The sequence below is a fragment of the Myodes glareolus genome, chromosome 9 (assembly GCF_982192425.1).
Source record: "Myodes glareolus chromosome 9, mMyoGla1.1, whole genome shotgun sequence".
In the NCBI taxonomy this organism is placed as follows: domain Eukaryota; kingdom Metazoa; phylum Chordata; class Mammalia; order Rodentia; family Cricetidae; genus Myodes; species Myodes glareolus.
This window is the reverse complement of record NC_142034.1, coordinates 6,817,692-6,837,825: the sequence shown is the minus strand read 5'-3', so window position 1 is coordinate 6,837,825 and position 20,134 is coordinate 6,817,692. Positions and strand designations below refer to the sequence as shown.

Here is a 20,134-nt window from a genome sequence, read left to right as displayed (position 1 = left end):
GTAGTCAGCCTGTCTAGGACACCCACGTTGTCAACTGTACATGTCATCATTAATTAGGGAGTAATTAGTGAGTGATACAATCAAGACAACTGTGTGGGAACACGGGACTCCAGCAGGTTCCTGACAGGACTGGGAAATTGGAACAATTCCCTTTGTTGCCATTAGATGTCACTCTAGTCTAGACGGCCCGGAGCGGTCTTGGCGGTTGTAAAGCTAACTAAACTGTAAAGGAAGACGGCTGTTTGGCTCCAAAAATGGATTTGACCTCGCTGCTGGGACTTGCCGCTCTTCGAGTGCCAGGAAACAGTGTTTGCCAGGGCCCAGCCACGGAGGACGGAGGAAATATCCAGTTGCATCCCATGCAATGAAAACCCTGCTTCCCTGGAACTAAAACAGAAACAGGAGCGAACAGCTCTCCCTTCTCACCCTCCTCACTTCGGGAATCTTGGTTCGCAATTTTCGATACTTTGTGGTTCCAAAAGAACAGAACCAATGTTTTCCCACGTGTTTAGTAAGCTCCATAACTGCGTTTTCCCCGTTCCTTCTTGAGTGAATGAAACATAGCTTTGGTCCCTTTGGCTTTAGGTCGCAGGGCAGGACCTAGGTTCTCTGGACTTCTCAATTGTTACAGGTTCTGGAAGACACAGTGGCAAGATCTAGATTGAATGTCCTTTTTCCTTCCTTCCTTCCTTCCTTCCTTCCTTCCTTTCTTTCTTTCTCCTCCTCCTCTTCTTCTTTTGAGAAAAGTCTCCTTTCTCTCTCTCTCTCTCTCTCTCTCTCTCTCTCTCTCTCTCTCTATATATATATATATATATATATATGCACATATATATGTGTATATATATGTATATATATAAACTGGCCTCAAATGTGTAGTTCCCCTGGGTGAAGGTGTTGCTGTTTGGCAGGCTCTCGTGTAGTCCAGCATGACTTAGAACTCACTATGCTGTTCAAGTTGACTCTGAACTCCCACCTTCCTGCTCCTACCTGCCAAGCTTCGGGATCACAGGCCTGTACCACCAGGACTGGCTAGCGCCCTTCTATCTGGCCAGGATCTTCAGTGTCTGAAGGTTTTACACCAAGACGAAATAATACATATTGTGCTTTTCATTTAAACCCAATATAAACTTCTTTAAAAGTGATAGCAAAGTCAGGTGGCGGTGGCGGCACATTCCTTTAAGCCCAGCACTCAGGAGGCAGTGGCAGGTGGATTTCTGTGAGTTCAAAGACAGCTTGATTCACAGAGCTAGTTCCAGGACAGCTGAGGCTGTTACACGGAGAAAACCTGTCAAAAAAAAAAAAAATTAGTGTTCAGTGTTCACTTTCCGCAGCTCAGTTGGTAGGGTGCTTGTTGAGTAAGAATGAAATCCTGGTGTGGATGCCGCGCACCACATAAGACTAGCCCTGGTGGCACACGCCTGTAATCCCAGTACTCAAGAGTCAACAGCAAGAGGATCAGAAGTTCAAGGCCATCCTTGGCTATAACCAGTGCAAGGTTATCTTGGAATGAACAGACTTTTGCCTCCAAAAAAGGGAAGGGCCTCACTTTAAAAAAAAATAACATCATTGTTATTACAACAAGGTCATGACATGGAGGAAATTATCAGTCAGGATCTGGAGGTAAATGAACAACCTGAACCAGGCTTTCCCAGGGACCAATGTCTGCCTGAGCAGCTTGACCACAGAGGGAGAAGGCTACGTGATGTAAGGGAAACCAATCGCTCTGGTGGTAACAGACATGGTTTATTGGCTGTGTGTCATACAAAATAGAGCTAAAGGCTTGAACTGACAGCTAGAATATCGAGACCAGTATGCTTGCCTGTAACCCTTCATATGCTAATACTGCAAGCGAGGAGAGAAGGAACTGGCACCAAAGTCTGTGTGTGGAGGGGGTGTTTGTTTGTACTTCTTTTTCAAGACATGATTTCTCTGTGTAGACTTGGTTGTCCTAGAACTTGCTTTATAGAACAGGCTGGCCTTGAATTCACAGAGATCTGTCTGTCTCTGCCTCCTAAGCAAGGCATGTGATGTGCCACCACCACCTGGTCGTCTGTCCAATCTTGATCCAGAACAAGCTCCAAAGCTACAGAGAAACCCTGTCTCAAAAAACAAACAAAAAAAAAGAAAGAAAGAAAGAAAGAAAGAAAGAAAAGAAAAGAAAGAAAGAAAGAAAAAAATCCTTCCGTTTTCCCCTAGCTGACTATGTCAGATATGTGAAAAGCCTCTGGAAATGCAGAGACCCCTTCTCCACTCTGCCTAGAGTTATAAGGGTGAAACAGTTTGCTTCCAAGTCTTGGCGGCTTTTCTGGACCTACAGATCAACCAGCTCTCAAACGTTTGGCTCTGCCTGAGACACCAAATCTCCATCCTCTCCCAAATTAACATGAACATTAGATTCTTAGGATAATTAAATCTCTGTAAGCATCATGAGCTAAAATCAATATAAATACCAGAACTGCCTGGCAACCAGAGGGGACGGTGTTACTCTCCCTTATATTTATGTATGTCAGACGGGGAAGAGCTTTCGCTTTATATAGCTGTGCTTATGTACACACAGGGCGAGAGGCGCTGGGCAAGCAGATTCCATACACAAAAGATGGAAGAGACGTGAAAGGTACAGACCATGCCCACAGCCAACTAGTCCGCCAGGTTCTCGTCTTCTTGGGGACCTGGCATGCAATGGCTACACACAACAGCCCCGTTGGTAGTGTTGGCAGTCTCTTGTCTATCTGAGTTGTCCTAAGGGGCTTTGGAGACAGTTTTCTGGTAGATGTTCCTATCTCTGATTACAAAGCTGTCCCCAGTGTAGATTAGACAGGTGTTCAGTGTGTCTCTGGGAAGCTCCAGGGCACAGTGACTAGGCCAGGTCGCTGTGTCCATCTGTACCAACCTGTGGAATAAGGAACGTAAGTTTGAGTGTTCAAGTTCCCTGGCCGTCAGAAGATCCACATCTCAAAGAAGTGGGGCTTCATCAAGTGTATTGTAGATGAACTGAGGACTTGGGAGCTGAGAAGCAATACATCCCTGATAACGATGGGGTGAAATATGTCCCTAATCATGATCCCCTGGACAAGTGGCAGTTCTGAGCTTCTGAGGGCTTCCACTGTGCTGCGTCCTACAATGCCACCAAGTCATTTTTGTTGCAAAAGGAGCAGCGGGCTGCGTTCCCGCTGGGATCCTGGCTCCCTGGCTAGTTTACACCCGAAATAATTACACAGAAACTGTATTCATTTAAACACTGCCTGGCCCATTAGTTCTAGCCTTTTATTGGCTAACTCTCACATCTTGACTAACCCATATCTAATAATCTGTATGCCACCACAAGGTCGTGGCTTACCGGCATGAATCTAGCCAGCGTCTGTCTCAGGAAGGGGAATCATGGCATCTGACTGACTCTGCTTCTTTCTCCCAGCACCCTGTTCTGTCTACTCCACCTATCTAAGCTGCTGTCCTATCAAAGGCCAAGGCAGTCTTTTTATTAACCAATGAAAGTAACACATAGACAGATGATCCTCCTACATCAATTTTCAGTAATAACTTTCACATCTAGTCTGTCTGAAGAAGCAAAACAAAACAAAAAAATAGTACCTGATTCTATGAGGCAGGCACGGTGCCACATATCTGAAACCCCATCACTCAGGATGCTGCAACAGGAGAATTGTTGTCTTTGAGGTTGGCCTGGGACATAAAGTGAGATTTAATAGATTTATTCATTTTATTTTATGTGTGAGTGTTTTGCCTGCGTGTATGTCTGTAGAGTGTCTCCTGCTTGCTTAGTGTCCGAAGAAGGCATTAGATCCCCTGAAACTGAATTACAGATGGTTGTGAACCATCGTGTGGATGCTGGGAGTTGAATCCAGGTCCTCTGCAAGAGCAACAAGACCTCTTAGCCCCTGAGTTATCTCTCCAGCCCCAGTGAGACTCTAATGTGTGTGTGTGAGTGTGTGTGTATGATATATCTCCTATAAGGTATAACTCTGTGGTAGAGCACTTGTCTAGAGAGCATAAGATCCTTAGAGAGGAGAGAAGGAAGGATGGAAGGAAGGAGTGGGCTGTGTGGGGGTCATCCCTGATACTGTAAACATAAAAGGTTTATCAGTCTGGCCTGGTGTGAAGGTCAAAGGAGGAGAGGTCTGGACCACAAGGATCAAAGTGAGAAGTTAGACATGATCATCAGCAGAAGAAGAAAGAACTGGATGGGATTGTCTTTGGTGTTAAAGGGGGAAAGTGGGCTTGGGGAGATGACTCGGATAGTAAAAAGAGCCTGTCACCCAAACAAGAGGACCTACATTCGGATCACATAAAAATCCAGGCACTGAACTACACACCTGTTGACTTCAGGTTCAGTGAGAGACCCTGTCTCAAAAAAGAAGGTAAAGAACAATTGAAAAAGGGCACTTATGCTGGGCGGTGGTGGTGCACACCTTTAATACCAGCACTTGGGAGGCAGAGGTAGGAGGATCTCTGTGAATTTGAGGCCAGCCTGGTCTACATGAGCTAGTTCCAGAACAGCTAGGGCTATTAAATAGAGAAAGCCTGTCTTGCAAACCCTGCCCCCAACCAAAAAAAAAAAAAAAGAAAAGAAAAAAAGAAAAGAAAGGAAAAAAAAGAAAAAAGAAAAAAGGAAAAGAGAAAAAAGAAAAAGGGCATTTAGGGCTGGAGAGATAACTCAGTGGTTAAAAGGACTGACTGCTCTTCCAGAGGACGCAGGTTCAATTCCCAGCACCCAAATGTCAGCTCACAGCTGTCTGTGACTCCAGTTGCAGGGGACCTGCCACCCATGTCAAAACACCGATGTACACAAAACAAAAACAGACATTCATACAATAAAAATAAATACATTTAAAAAAAAGAAAAAGGGCATTTAACATTAACTTTTGGCCTACACATGCACACACACACACATACACTAGAGTGTCACTGTTGTGTTTCTTGTTGGAAATTAGACATGTTCTACCTTAGTGGGTTCAGGAAAGCTCCAAGTAGGATTTCATTTTGTTGGAATGTTTTCATTAATTATTAGTGTGCGCATGTGTGTGTGCACAATCTTTGTGTGTGCAAGCATGTATTATGGCTCCCTGCCTCTCTTCCTTTTTTTTATTTATTTATTTACTTATTATGTATACAATATTCTGTCTGCAGACCAGAAGAGGGCACCAGACCTCATTACAGATGGTTGTGAGCCACCATGTGGTGGCCGGGAATTGAACTCAGGACCTTTGGAAGAGCAGACAATGCTCTTAACCGCTGAGCCATCTCTCCAGCCCCCCTCTCTTCCTTTTTATAAATATGCTTGTTGAATGTTGGCCTGTATTTCTGAGGTTGCAGACTCACTTTCAGTGGGGGTGATTAGGTATGTTTGTTTGGCAGGACACTGGAGACATGTCACCTCCCTTAGCCCCCTACGTAAACACACAAGCAGTTGGCCTATTAACAACATGACGGCAAATAGCCCTGTTGGTCCCATAAACAGGTGCCCTTAGGACTGAAACTGGGTTAAGTTCACCAAGCCCATCTATCATAAGATCTCGTTTTGAGGCCAGCAAGATGGTTCATTTAGTAATGGGACTTTCCAGCAAATCTGATTGGCAGGCTGAGGTTGATACCTACTGTGGTAGAAAGAGAAAACTGACTCACCCAAGTTGTCCTTTGACCTCCTCACATATGCTGTGGGTGCTTATACTCACATGTGCGCGCACACACACACACACACACACACACACACACACAAACAAAACAAAACCCTCAAAGAAACGCATTCTGTCCCACAGAAATGCACCCCAACAGCCAAGGGAGAATAGAGGAAGGGACCTTCAGGTTTTTTTATATAAGGTCTCCAATTATTGTTCCCTCTACCCTCTCCTTGAGACCCTCCAGCAGCTGAAGGAGAAGCTATGTGACCTCAAGTATCTGTGTCCAAGAGGCGAGAAGAGAAAGCAAGGGGAATGCAGACAATGTGGGCTTGGCGAGCGGAGAATTTCGGGCATGAGCCACCGTCCATAGTTCAGATCTGCAAGCTTGGCTTAGCCCCTCCCCGACACCCTTTGTGAAAGATGAAGCCAGCAGACTCCCCAAGAGGGAATCTTTGCTCTGGGAGTCGTGGTTCCTGCCTCTGAATCATATTGCTTTTCTGAGCCCACGTGTCTTATTATAGCTAGAAAGATTTCACTCTGGCACAGGCCGTAGAGAAGTAAACACGCTGTCAAAATACTCTCTGTACTCAGGGTCCGTTAGGAGGGCACAGGCAGCTGCTTTTATTATCAGACCACTCGGCCATATGCTTAGCAAGGCATTTTGTTTGTATCTTTGCATTTCTGGTACGGGGGTAGAACCCATCGCCTTGGGTTTGGTGGACAAGTACCCTCCCATAGAGTTATAACCCCAACTCTCCTTTTACTTTTGACTTTTGAGGCAGCATCTCCTTAGGTTGCCCAGGCTAGCCTAGAACCCACTCTGCAGCCCAAGCCAACCTTGAACTTGAGATCCTCCTGCTTCAGTTACCCAGACAACTGAGATAACAGGCCTGCACCTGACAACACTCCGATCCAGTGCTCTTCAAGAGGAATTTCCTATGAAAGTTGATTTTTTGTTTTATTTTGTTTTTTGTTTTTTGAGACAGGGTTTCTCTGTGCAGCCCTGACTGTCCTGGAACTCACTCTGTAGACCAGGCTGGCCTTGAACTCAGATATTCACCTGCCTCTGTCTCCTGAGTGCTGGGATTAAAGGTGTGTGCTACCACTGCCCAGCTGATTTTTTTAACTCAGTGATTTAATGTGGTATACTATGAACCTTTCCCCAAGTGGAAGTCATTTGCTTTTCAATAATCACAGAGATTTCATGAAACACTTTGTCAGATTTCTGGGGTTCATTTGATGAACTCTGTTGATGGATTGATGCAGTCTGATATACTAAAAGATGTGGTGATATTTTGTCTGTGCTCTAGTAAATAAAGCTTACCTGAAGATCAGAGGGCGGAGCTAACCAATAGTTAACCATAGAGGCCAGGCCAGAGACCATAATCCCAGCACTCAGGAGGGGAAAGCAGGAAGACCAGGAGTTCAAGGCTGCCCTGGGCTACGACTGCCACTGCGACGGAAAGAGAAGCAGAGCCAGGCAGTGGTGGAGGTGGCTCACGCCTTTAATCCCAGCACTAGGGAGGTGGAGACAGGAATATAAAGTGGGTGGAGACGGGATCTCAAGCCCATTCAGTCTGAAGATTGCAGAGATAGGAGTACTCATTGGATCTGAGGATTCTGTAGAGGTAAGAACTAGTGGCTGGCTGCCTTGCTTCTCTGAGCTTAAGACCAACTAGAATTTGCGCTACATCTGGCACCCAACGAGGTCCTGGGAGTCACTGCGTCTTCCGGTCTTCCGCCCTGGCCTGACCGCAGCAGAGAGTATCTGTTGCAGTCATGTCCGCTGCGATCGCAGCTCTAGCTGCTTCGTATGGGTCTGAACTGGACCCCGACAGTGAGGGCAGTCGGTGTCTGCTGCCAGCCGCCGGATCTCATGCACTTGACCAAATCGCCTTTAGCCAAGTCCTCTCAGACAGTGGCGGTGACTCGGCTCTGGAGGTGGCAGTTGAGGAAGATTTGGAGATTGGAGTTCACCTTGACCCTGCTGTCAAAGAAATTCAATATAATTCTACCTTTGAGATTGCTCCTATGGCTGCTCCAGAAATAAGCCTTCTGGATATCTAGAGCAGCTCATATCAATGACTTCATGTATGAATGGCAAAGATGGACATTTGTATTTGAAACTGGTCAGAAGAAAACAGAAAAGAGGAAAAAGTTCAAAGAAAATGATGCTTCTAATATTGATGGTTTCTTGGGACCATGGGCAAAATTTGTGGATGAAAAAGATGTAGTCAGATGTTCAGACGAAGAACAAAAGGAGTTGGATGAAATCACAGCAAAGAGGCAGAAAAAAGGCAAACAGGAAGAGGAGAGACCTGGGGAGGAGAAGACAATCTTACACATTGAAGAAATGTATGACGCTCAAGGCAGGTCCTGCGTGCACACACCTCAGGATGTCGGTGTTAATCATCTACAGTCGTCTGGACCACCTGAAAATGTTGTCTTCCCAAAACCCAAGTTCGTGTGTGGTCTGGACACAAAGGGTGTCGGTGTGGTCAGGCTGTTTCCTCTTTCTGGACGTTTGCTGCTGTCTTGTTCCATGGACTGTAAAGTTAAGCTATGGGAAGTTTATGGAGACCGGCGCTGTCTGAACACATTTATCGATCACAGTAAAGCTGTGAGGGACATCTGCGTCAACACTGCAGGGACACGGTTCCTCAGAGCAGCCTATGACAGGTGCCTGAAGCTCTGGGACACAGAGACGGGACAGGGTAAGCCAAGATTTACAAACCGAAAAGCACCCTATTGTGTCGGGTTCAATCCTGATGAAGACAAGCAAAATCTCTTTGTGGCTGGGACGTCTGGCAGAAAGATCGTGCAGTGAAGAGATTGTTCAGGAATATGATCGGCATTTGGGAGCTGTCAACACCGTTGTTTTTGTTGATGAGAACTGAAGATTTGTGAGTATGTCTGATGATAAGAGCCTGAGTTTGGGGATGGGACATCACTGTGGGTTTTAAGTACACAACAGAGCCCAGTGTGCACTCAATGTCTGCAGTGATTTGTCTCCAAATGGAAACAGGTAGCATGCCAGTCAGTGGACAGCCGAATCTTAATTCTGGAGCACAGAACAGATTCAGATGAAATAAGGAGAAAATGTAAGGGCCACCTGGCAGCAGGCTACGTTTGTCAGGTAGACATGAGCTGTGTGATCACAGGAGATGGAAATGGAAAATTAAACATTTGGGACTGGAAGATCACAAAACTCTACAGTTGTTCAATTCACTTCTATTTATTTATTTATTTATTATGTATACAATATCCTGTCTGTGTGTATGCCTACAGGCCAGAAGAGGGCACCAGACATCATTACAGATGGTTGTGAGCCACCATGTGGTTCTGGGAATTGAATTCTGGACCTTTGGAAGAGCAGGCAATGTTCTTAACCACTGAGCCATCTCTCCAGCCCCCTCTACAGTTTTTTTAAAACCCGTGATAAAGTGTGTGTAGGTGCAATGGGTGTGGCAGCCCCCATGAAACGTTCAAGGTCATCAAGTGTGACTGGGACGGCTCACTAAACTGTGGGACTAATGGGATTAGCTTGTTCACAAATCTGGGATCATTTTTGATTCAGAGTCATATTTAACTAGTTATTAAAATGTGTTGGATGATAATTTGATTTGTAGGTAATCTTTCCATACATGGCCTTATGAAGTTGACCCCCAGTTTTCGTTAAGAGTGTTGTAAAATTGCCTCATGCTACAGTGGACAGTTTGGGAGTTTCCAACTTTTGAAATAGTGTGATTTTTTAAAAATGTTAATGAGAATTTCTGGGAGAATATGTAAGAAGTTCGTCTTAGTGAACCCAGGAGAGAGATATTAGGAGTTAGGGACAGAGTTGGGAGGGACCAATATTGATAAGATAAAAAGGTAGATTATTGAATCTACTTTTATTTTTTTATTTTTTTGGTTTTTTGAGACAAGGTTTCTCTATAGCTTTGGAACTTGTCCTGGAACTTGTAGACCAGGCTGGCCTCGAACTCACAGAGATTCACCTGCCTCTGCCTTCTGAGTGCTGAGATTAAAGGCATGCTACTTTTAAAAAGCATTGGCTAGTTTTAAATGCTTTACATTGTATTGGGTTTTTGTATATTGTATAAAAATTTTATATATTGATACAAATTTGAGATGAATTTTGTTAGAACATGCTGTATGTGTATTTCTACTCCTGTTCGAGGCATTGTACCCATACAGCTCATTTGACAATGTAATGCAAGTTTCTAGTCCTGAAAGTTATTATTACTAACTGTTTACAATAATAAGAAAATGCACCTATTATAATCAAATTGTAGTCACATTAGGTATGTTTTCAAGGTCAAACAAATATATATTTTAGATAGGTCATTTTCTTATTTTATTTTATTTTATTTTTGGTTTTTCGAGACAGGGTTTCACTGTAGCTTTTGAAGCCTGTCCTGGAACTAGCTCTTCACTCTTGTAGATAAGGCTGGCCTCGAACTCACAGATACGCCTGCCTCTGCCTCCTGAGTGCTGGGATTAAAGGCATGCGCCACCACTGCCTGACTTAGATAGGTCATTTTCTTTTTTTTTTTTTTAAATATTTATTTATTATGTATACAATATTCTGTCTGTGTGTATGTCTGCAGGCCAGAAGAGGGCGCCAAACCTCATTACAGATGGTTGTGAGCCACCATGTGGTTGCTGGGAATTGAACTCAGGACCTTTGGAAGAGCAGGCAATGCTCTTAACCACTGAGCCATCTCTCCAGCCCCCTTAGATAGGTCATTTTCAAACACTTCAGAAATCTACAGAATATGGCATTTAAGATGTTTTTTTGTCTAAAATTTTAACAAAGGCTATAACTAATATAAAAAAAACTGTATATAATAAATACTATACACACACAGGCAATAAATATATCAACAATGTCTAGTCCATTTGCATTTGACAAATTCAGAGAAAGTACTCCACATCTATCCTATCTTGGTGAGTCCAAAACCTTGGACTAATTTACTTTCTATATAACTTGCTTTTTGTATCTGGCAACCAAGGAAAACTATAACTATCCAGTCTTCAACTTCCTCAGAGACCCAAGAAGGAATTAATATTAGCTGAGTAAGCAGGAAATGCAAGCAAGCAACTTCCAACAACTGTGAGAAATGACAGAAGCAGCTGACTGCCTGGACAGTCACCCAAAGTTTCTCTGCAATGAGGGGCATCCATCTTTGGCCTACAGACCTAGCATATCTGACAGACTTTTCTGGAAGCTGGATATTCGGAAGGGCTGTCCATCTGTGTCTTGATAATGCTTGGCAGTCACTTTCTTCTGTGTCCTGCCTGTCCAATTAGGACAGCGTACTGTCTGCAGTTGAGGCAAGGGAATTTTCTTGCCCAGTCGTTTACTTTTGCCACAAAGAAAGTAAACTCCGTGTGGCGTTTCCTCAATGCTCATTAACTTCTCTGAAGTAGATTAGTGCTTCTGCCTCCTGAGTGCTGGAATAAAGGCGTGCACCACCACTGCCTGGTTAATCTTCTACTCCTTAACTCTTTATATTTTAAAATATTTAGTTACATGCATTAATTATTCCAAAATAAATGATACATGTAAAATTCCAGGGTCAGGTAGTGGTGGCACATGCCTTTAATCCCAGTACTCAGGAGGCAGAGGCAGGTGGATCTCTGTGAGTTTGAGGCCAACCTGGTCTACAAGAGCTAGTTCCAGGACTCCCAGAGCTGTTACACAGAGAAACCCTGCCTCGTTAAAAAAAAAAAAAAAAAAAATTGGGCTGGAGAGATGGCTCAGCGGTTAAGGGCATTGCCTGCTCTTCCAAAGGTCCTGAGTTCTATTCCCAGAACCACATGGTGGCTCACAACCATCTGTAATGAGGTCTGGTGGCCTTTTCTGACCTGAAGGCATACACGCAGACAGAATATTGTATACATAATAAATAAATAAATAAAAATTCTGCCGATCAAAATTCTTAAAGACCTTGAAAGAACGATACTCAACTTCATTTGGAAAAGCAAAAAACCCAGGATAGCCAAAACAATCCTATGCAATAAAAAAACTTCTGAAGGCATCACAATTCCTGACTTCAAACTCTACTACAAAGCTACAGTACTGAAAACAGCCTGGTATTGGCTTAAGAACAGACAGGAGGACCAATGGAACCAAATAGAAGACCCGGATATCAATCCACACATCTTTAAACACCTGATCTTTGATAAAGAAGCAAAAAATATCAAATGGAAAAAAAGAAAGCATATTTAAAAGTGGTGCTGGCATAACTGGATATCAACATGTAGAAGAATGAAAATAGACCCGTATCTATCACCATGCACAAAACTCAAATCCAAAAAGATCAAAGACCTCAACATAAAAAAATGACGATAGCTTGAATTTTGCAGGGAAATGGATGGAGCTAGAAAACATTATCTTGAGTGAGGTAACCCAGACACAGAAAGACAATTATCACATGTACTCACTCATAGGTGGTTTTTAAACAAAAAGCAAAGAGAATCAGCCTACAAATCACAATCCCAGAGAACTTAGACAACAATGCAGACACTAAGAGAGACTTACATAGATCTAATCTACATGGGAAGTAGAAAGTAGAAAAAGACAAGATCTCCTGAGTAAATTGGGAGCATGGGGACCTTGGGGGAGGGTTGAAGAGGAAAGGGGAGAGGCAGGGAGGGGAGCAGAGAAAAAATGTAGAGCTCAATAAATATTAATAAAAAAAGATAAAGGAAAAAATTCCATTTATTCATCAATGTCTGTGTGTCTTCCTGCATGCAAGTGTGTGACAGTTCAGACTATAACTTGTATCAGAATATATAACCTGTAGGAGTTTGTTCTCTCCTTTTTTTTTTTTGACAGGGTTTCTCTGTGTAACATTCCTGACTGTCCTGGTACTCACTCTGTAGACCAGGCTGACCTCGAACTCACAGAGAACCACCTGCCTCTGCCTCCCAAGTGCTGGAATTAAAGGCACATGCCACCACCTCCCAACTTCCTTCTCTTTTTCTACCCTGTGGATCCTGGGAATTGAACTCAGGTCATCGGGCCTGATGACAGCATCTTTCCTCACTGAGCCACCTCAGCAGGCATTGAAAAAATTTTAGTACATCTTTTAATATTTGTAGAATTCTCTGTGAAGTTGAATTTAGCTCTTCTACCAGATCAGATCCTGGCTTCTTCACTGCAACCACACCTGTACTTTGCTGACCACGGTCTCCAACCACACCTGTCCTTTGCTGACCACGGTCTCCTCGGACAATCCTACCAGAAGATCCCGTCAATACCTAAAGTCCTCTGAGGAACCCGAGGCTTAGGAAGATTCCTCATAGGACATTGCCACATCTGAAATTCAGACTAAAATTTGTCTGAGCAGCCACAGCTCATACGTCTATGATCTATTAGTATCTTAATGACTATGAGAACACATGAGTATTGATTATATTGGAAAATTTCTTACAAATTTAGATGTATGTGTTATCAACCAGATTTAAAAAAGCATTAAAATACTCTAGCACGATGGGGCACGTGTTTAATCCCATCACTAGGGAGGCTGGCAAGTCTCTGGGGGTGCAAGACCAGCTTGGTCTAAACAATGAGTTCCAGTCTAGCCAGGGCTACATAGTAAAACCCTGCCTAAAAACAAAAAGAAAAGGGGCTGGGGAGAGCACTGGAGATACTGTCTCGTGGTTAGGACATTTGCTCATGTAGAAGACCTGGATTTGATTCCCAACCTACAGGCCACTAACAACTATTTACAACTCAAGTTCTAGCAGCTCTGATGCCTTCCTGGCCTCCTTGGGTACCAGCCAGACATGTGGTATACATGCATACATGTACAAAATAAAGATAAAATATTTAGCTGGGCAGTGGTGACACGTGCAGAGGCAGGCGGATCTCTAAAGTTGAGGCCAGTCTGATCTATAAATTGAGGAAAGCCTGTTCTGAATACTACCCCCCAAAAAAGGCTGCTCTTTCAGAGGTACTGAGTTTGATGCCCAGCAACCACATGGCAGTTCACAACCATCTAGAGTGGGATCTGATGTGGGATCTGATGTCCTCTTTCTCAGTAAAGGCATACATGCAGACAGAACACACACACACACACACACACACATATATGTATATGTATATATATATTAAATAAAATCTCAAAAGAAAAATAAAACTAAAAGAAAAAAGACTTTTAAAGCCGGCTATAGTGGTGCATGACTAACCTCGGCACTTGGAAGGCAGAGGCGTTCTGTCTCTGTGAGTTAGAGGCCAGCCTGGTCTACAGAATGAGTTTGAGGACAGCATGCTTGATGGAGCATATGCTTTTTATGTTGGAGGCCACAGTCTATATAAGGATGGGGCCTCTCATCCCCCATAACTAAATCCTGAACCAGGACCCTCTCAGGGGTACACATTGTAAACTATATTCAATGGCCAGGGTACCATATGGACTTAGCTAGAAGACATCACCAAGAGACCTGGAAGTCCTGTGTCTGGTTTAAGGGCAAAGAAAACTCTTGGGCTCCAAGTATAGTTCTGGGACTCACAGGGACCGCTAGGGAAAGTTCCCTCCGTGCCTTACTGTTTGTTTCTATGGACACAAGAAGAAAGGACAGACAGAACTACAATAAAAAAAACTAACCAGGCAGCCTGCAATTCGAGAGGAGGCTGGGGAAAGCCAGGTGGAGTAACAGCTGATCGTCCGTCATACGCCGCACAAAGCCCCTGCTACCCCAAGATAGAAAAGGCATTTTATCAATGGTCATCAATTATGCCAACTTTTTATAGTGACAACCCAGGCAGGAATCTAGAAATTATCTTTAAATAAACCTGTCTTCCCTCACGTAGCTTATTCACACTGTCAGGGGGACACTTTATAAGAATATCCTTGATAAACTTTGCTATTCTAAGGCATTGGCACAGGCACATAGCAGGCGAGGGCTGGGCCACCCCCTGGTCTGGCACTCAGATGAACCTCTCCCCCCACCTCCCAATCCCCCACTCCCCGCACGCGCGCATGTGGCAAGCATGCATACACATCCTGGCCCGGCAGCCTGGGGAGAGAGGCTGTCTTAGAAGAACGGGCCCGGGATGCTGCAGCGAGCAGGGTTCCAGGTCAGCAGGCTCTGTTCAGGGTAGAGCACAAGGGGACTCACGCTTGAGTTTAAACAGTTTGAGTCAAGCCAGGCCTTGAGTGGTGGGCAGTCCTTTAACCCAGCACTAGAGCGGCAAAGGCAGGCAGATCTTCGTGAGTTCCAAAAGCCATCTTGGTCTCCACAGTAAGGTTTAGGCAGGCCCGGGCTACACAGTAAGACCCCATCTCAACAAAACGAAACAAAAACCAATCAAGGTAATTCAGTTGGCATGAGAATAAAATACCAGAGAGAGTCTTCTGACTTCCTTTCCCACGTTTGTATTCGTGATGTTTTTTTTTTTTTCTTTAATTAGTGTTATTTTAAACTTGATGTGCATGGGTCTTTTGCCTGCATGTATGTTTGTTCACCATCTGTGTGCAGTGCCCACAGAGGCTGGAAGAGGTCATCTTTTCCCCTGGGGACTCAAGTTACAGACATTTGTGAGCCACAGTGTGGGTGCTAGCTACCCAACCCAGGTCCTCTGAAAGAGCAGTCCGTGCTCTTAACTGCCGAACCATCTCTCCAGCCCTGTATAATGTTCTAAAATTAACCACAAATGTTTGGGGCTGGAAAAATGGCTCAGCAGTTAACTGCTTAGTGCAGAAGAATGACCGGAATTCAGATCCCTTGAACCTGCCTGAATGCCAGGTGGGCCTGCCTATAATCCTGCCTATAATCCTGCCTCAGCGAGGGGGAGCCAGGGAATCCCCAGAGCAAGGTGGCTAGCGACACTTCCACACCAGAGATCTGCTTGTCTCTACCTTCCAAGTGCTGGGATCAAAGATGTGCACCATCACTGCAGGGCTAGCAGTCAGTACTCTTGTAGAGAACTTGAGTTTGGATCCTAGCACCCACATGTTGTTCATGACTATTTGTGACTCCAAACCCAGTGGCTCTAGTGCCCTCTTCTGGCCTCCCTGGGCACCAGCAACTCACATGGTGCATATACACACAAACAGACAAAAGCCCTACACACAGTAAAAAATAAATGGATCTTCAAATTTGACCTCACAAATCTTATTCTGGTGTTAATGCATGGTCTCTTTTTATAATGAATTCATAGCTGGGCGGCAATGGCACATGCCTTGAATCTCAGGTTGAAAAATGGAAAAACCAACCAAACAAAAAACAATAACAAAAAAATTAAAAACAATGAATTCATGGCCACCAGATGATACCAGTGTGACTTATATCAGAGTCCCCACTGTCACCACAGGTTGTCATTTCTCCTGCCATTATGTTCTTAAAACATTCCACACGAATTTTAGTCATTCCTAGTTAGTCCTGAGGCTATGCAACAGCCACTGCTATTGCAGTCTCTCCAGGGCACTGACCCTACCCTGGTGGCTTCTGGGGTGGACACCATTGACTAAATCTCAGTTACTTTGGCTCCCGCAGAACCTCATCTTTGATGAAGAGGCTCTTCTGCCACGCCAACTGGCCTAGCTATTTACCAAGAACAAAGAAAGCACTGTAGAGTCTCCTACCTTCAAGATAAGCCTGGCCTTTCCTTTGTAGCCTTCGGGCTGGAATGGCAGATTTAAATGGCTGGGATTACTGGGGGTGTGTGTGGTAGGCACCTGTTCCCTAAATAGCACGTCCATTCCCCTGTAAACCCAGACACAAAAGAGATCAACTCCTGATCTCTCCCACCGTGAAGAGGGAGATGAATGATGGGCTCAGAGTTTATTTATAACCCAAGCCCATTTACTCTGTGAACCTGAGTAAAGGTCTTAGCCTGTTTACCCTACATTCCTGCCTTCTAGCACACAAGAGACAACGTCACTACTCTGCAGCTCACTCCCCTGGGATAGCCAGAGAGGAGGAGCAGTCTTTGGTAAACAGCCTCAGAGGAGCTGAAATGTGTGTAAATTCGAGGATTTATTACAAGAATTATAAAAGAGACCTGGACTTCAGTCCAATAAAGACGTTCAGGAGTTGTAAAGTCCCCGTGGGGGTGCTAGCCACACCCCGTGATAAAATCAAAACAAAACCTAGGCAACAACCTCTGTTTGTTGGCCTTTTCACCTAAGAAAACTGCCAGCCTGTTGTACGTGCTCTGATTTCCCAGGGATGCTCCCGTGTTTATTACTGACGTTGGTCCTTGCCAAGTGGCCTGTGGACCCAGTCCTTTTTGCTGGAGAAAGAGGCAGAGTGGAAGGAAATAGTGAGAGTTTGGACATTTGCTATCATTGTTAAAATCTAAGCAGAGCCACCTAAAGCAAGGGTCTCAGCTATGGTCCTTGAACCCGTCCAAAGCAGGCCCCTCTCTCATCTTCCTGCCGCGTCCCTGATACACACTGGTCTTGTAGATCCCACTGGCAGCTTCTAATCTGTATGTCCTATATCTGGAAAATGCAACCGGGTGTCTGGGAGGAGAGACCCATCGCTAGGAGGGGGCGAAACTTCAATCCTCAGGTGAGGTGAAGTGTGGCAATCCTAAACTGGAGAGTCAAGAAAGGGTTAATCAGGCCTCAGTCTACTTGACTTCTACAATCTTGTTTTCTATAAGAGTAGCATAGTTGGGGCTGGGAGATGGCTCAGCGGTTAAGAGTATTGCCTGCTCTTCCAAAGGTTCTGAGTTCAATTCCCAGAAACCACATGGTGGCTCACAAGCATCTGTACTGAGGTCTGGTGCCCTCTTCTGACCTGCAGGTATACATGAAGGCTGAACACTGTGTACATAATAAATAACGAAGGACCCCAACTAGTTTTAACCATAGTTATACCGTTTTGCAAAGGTTCACAGATAACAAGCCCAGTTCAGGAACTCCGGAATGCTGAGCAAATAACAGGCTCAGGGCCTCCGGAATGCTGAGCAAAGATACCTGAGGTTAGAGTAAGGACAGCCTTATCTGGCTGCAAGACAGGGAATTTATGAACTGGCCATAGAAAACAAAGAAAGAGAGGATTGCGAGGCCTGAGTCACGTATAAAGCGGGGCTCGTCACGAGTCAGGGGCTGTGCAATCAGACATCTGGTCGCCAGCCAGGAAAGGGGGGGGCAGGATAGGAGGAACAGTAAACCGTTGAGTAGTCCCCTCATTGTTATTTAGGTTAAAAATTTACCACCCTGCATCTTGCTTCTGTAAACCTCGCTTTTTGCTCTCCTATAAGAACCCCTCACCCCCAACCTGGGGGCGCGCAAGTCCTCCGAGAGACTCTGTCACCCCAGGTACCTGCGTATCCAATAAACCTCTTGCTGTTTGCATCCGGCTGCGTGTTTTCGACTGATCTTTGGGCATGGGGTCTCTCCCGAGGGAAGACGCCCACGGGAGTCTTTCATTAAATAAATCTTAAAAAAATAAATAAATAAAGACCCAGCCCCCCCCCCCAAAAAAAAATGATGCAGGGAATCTGATGCTCTGACTGGGTCTCTTAGGAAAGGAGTAACTACACGGGAGTGGTTTTCGGTAGGAGTCTGTCGCTGTTTCTCCTCTGGGAGTATCGGCATCAGGTCTCAAGGCCATCTGTCACAACTTAGTGTACTCAAAGTTGACCAGGCTCCTGGGTCAAGCAGGTGCTGACTGTGCTAGCCAAGGCTCCGGTCTGGAAACAGAACTGGAGAGATGGCTCTGCAGTTAGGAGCATGTGCAGTGCTTGCAGAGGACCAGAATTCAGTTCCCAGCACCACATCAGGCAGTCCACACTGTCTGTGTCTTCAGACCATGGGAATACAGCAATGTCTTCTGGTCTACGTCAACACACATGTTCTCTCTCAATTTAGTTTTATATGTATGGATGCTTTGCCTGCATGTATTTGTGTGCCATTTGCGTGCCTCGTGCTAATGGAGGCCAGAAGAGGGTGTCAGATCCCCAGGAACCAGAGTTACAGATGGTTGTGAGTCACCAAGTAAACAATCTGTGATTTTTTTTTTGAGGGGGGGTTGTGTTTTCAAGACAGTGGTTTTTCTGTGTAACAGCCCTGATTGTCCTGGAACTAGCTCTGTAGACCAGGCTGGCCTTGAACTCACAGAGGTCCGCCTGCCTCTGCTTCTTGAGTGTTGGGATTAAAGGTGTGTGCCACTGCTGCCTAACTGTGGTCAGTGCTCTTAACCTTTGAGCCATTTCTCCATAAATCTCTGGCCTCTGTGGGGCCTTCACACACTCAGTGCACATACATTCATGCAGGCAAAATATACATAAATAAAATGCATTAAAAACCTCTAGGCGCTGGAGAGACGGCTCAGTGGTTAAGAGCACTGGCTGCCCATCCAGAGGACCCGGGGTTTAATTCCCAGCACCCACATAGCAGCTAACAACCAACCGTCTGTAACTCCAGGATCCAACACCCTCACACAGGTTTACATACAGGCAAAACACCAATAAGATAAAAAATTAAAAGAAAATAACCTCTAGACTAATACGTCAGCTAAACTTGTGATGGATTCATCCATTCCGGTATGCAGTAGAACAAAGCATTTGTGAACCTGGGCTTTGCACCCACACGTCCTGCAGTCCACTCCCAGGTATTTGCCTAAGAGCAGCCAATACACGGTGCCTACAAACATTCACACATGAATGCTCACCGTGGCATGAGTCAATACAGCCAGAGAGTAGCAACAGTTCAAAATGCTCCTCCGTGAATCGCTGGGCAGAATCACGGATACACACATGCAGTGGAGTACCGTTTTTTTCTTGTCAGCTGCATAAAAGTCAGGTGGGTCACCAGGAACTCTACTGTAGTCACCCGCAGGTTCAGCCAGGGTTTTGGCTCTTGCCAAGTCTGCTCTAATCATCATGGTCCTGTCTGATCTGGAAATCCGGGCTGAAATGTGCCGTTACTGTTTCCATCACTATTCCAAAGACTTAGGCTTCAGTAAGTTTGACTAAGTGACCCTGAATGGATTATTCAAGGCTGTCTACCCAGTGACATGATCATGTTTGTCTTTGTACATAAAGTATATAAAAATCGAAAACCTTCAAAAACTATCATACTATCATTCAGAGAGAAGAATGAAGCAGTGGTAGATGGTCCACTGTGGATGAACCTTGAAAAATATCACCAGCAGTGGGTAGTGAAGGGGACCAGCCAGGAAAGGCCACAGGGTGAATGATTTGCATGGGACATCCAGAGTAGATAAATCCATAAACATTTATGGATTTATAAACTCTAGTTTATAAACTAGTGCTGGTGGGGGCAGTGGAAAAGAATGCTAAAGGATGTACAGTCGCTCCGTTGGGTACTCTAAACTTGGCTGTGTTGAGGACTACACAACCTTGAATATACTGAAATCTATTGAATGATTTACTTTAAGTAGGTAATTGTTCCTCCTCTTCTCCCTCCTCCACTCTTTCTTCCTCCTCTCTCCCTCCTCCTGTCCTTCCCCTCTTCTCCTCCCTTCCTTCTCTTTCCTCTCCCCCTCCTTCTTCTCCTCCTCCCCTTCCTCTT

At 44.8% G+C, this 20,134-nt stretch overlaps 1 long non-coding RNA gene, 1 other non-coding gene and 2 pseudogenes across 3 annotated transcripts; 3 read left to right on the top strand and 1 right to left on the bottom strand.

Annotated features, from left to right (window-relative positions):
* Positions 1-1,724: 1,724 nt before the first annotated feature.
* On the bottom strand, positions 1,725-14,989 carry LOC146893347 (uncharacterized). 2 transcript variants are annotated; one of them, XR_015738715.1, is made up of 4 exons: positions 14,766-14,989; positions 14,252-14,334; positions 3,589-3,678; positions 1,725-2,890 (listed from the first exon to the last, which is right to left on the bottom strand). It is a non-coding gene; the product is annotated as an uncharacterized LOC146893347 (long non-coding RNA). The 2 variants fall into 2 exon arrangements; XR_015738714.1 differs by having other exon boundaries at positions 14,252-14,337; positions 14,766-14,988.
* On the top strand, positions 2,628-2,761 carry LOC125411757 (small nucleolar RNA SNORA70). Its single transcript, XR_007235390.1, has one exon. It is a non-coding gene; the product is annotated as a small nucleolar RNA SNORA70 (small nucleolar RNA).
* LOC148120751 (pre-mRNA-processing factor 17 pseudogene) lies at positions 7,582-12,916 on the top strand (annotated as a pseudogene).
* A 4,136-nt stretch (positions 14,990-19,125) lies between the features above and the next one.
* Positions 19,126-19,575, top strand: LOC148120750 (small ribosomal subunit protein uS14 pseudogene; annotated as a pseudogene).
* The last annotated feature ends 559 nt before the right edge of the window (positions 19,576-20,134 follow it).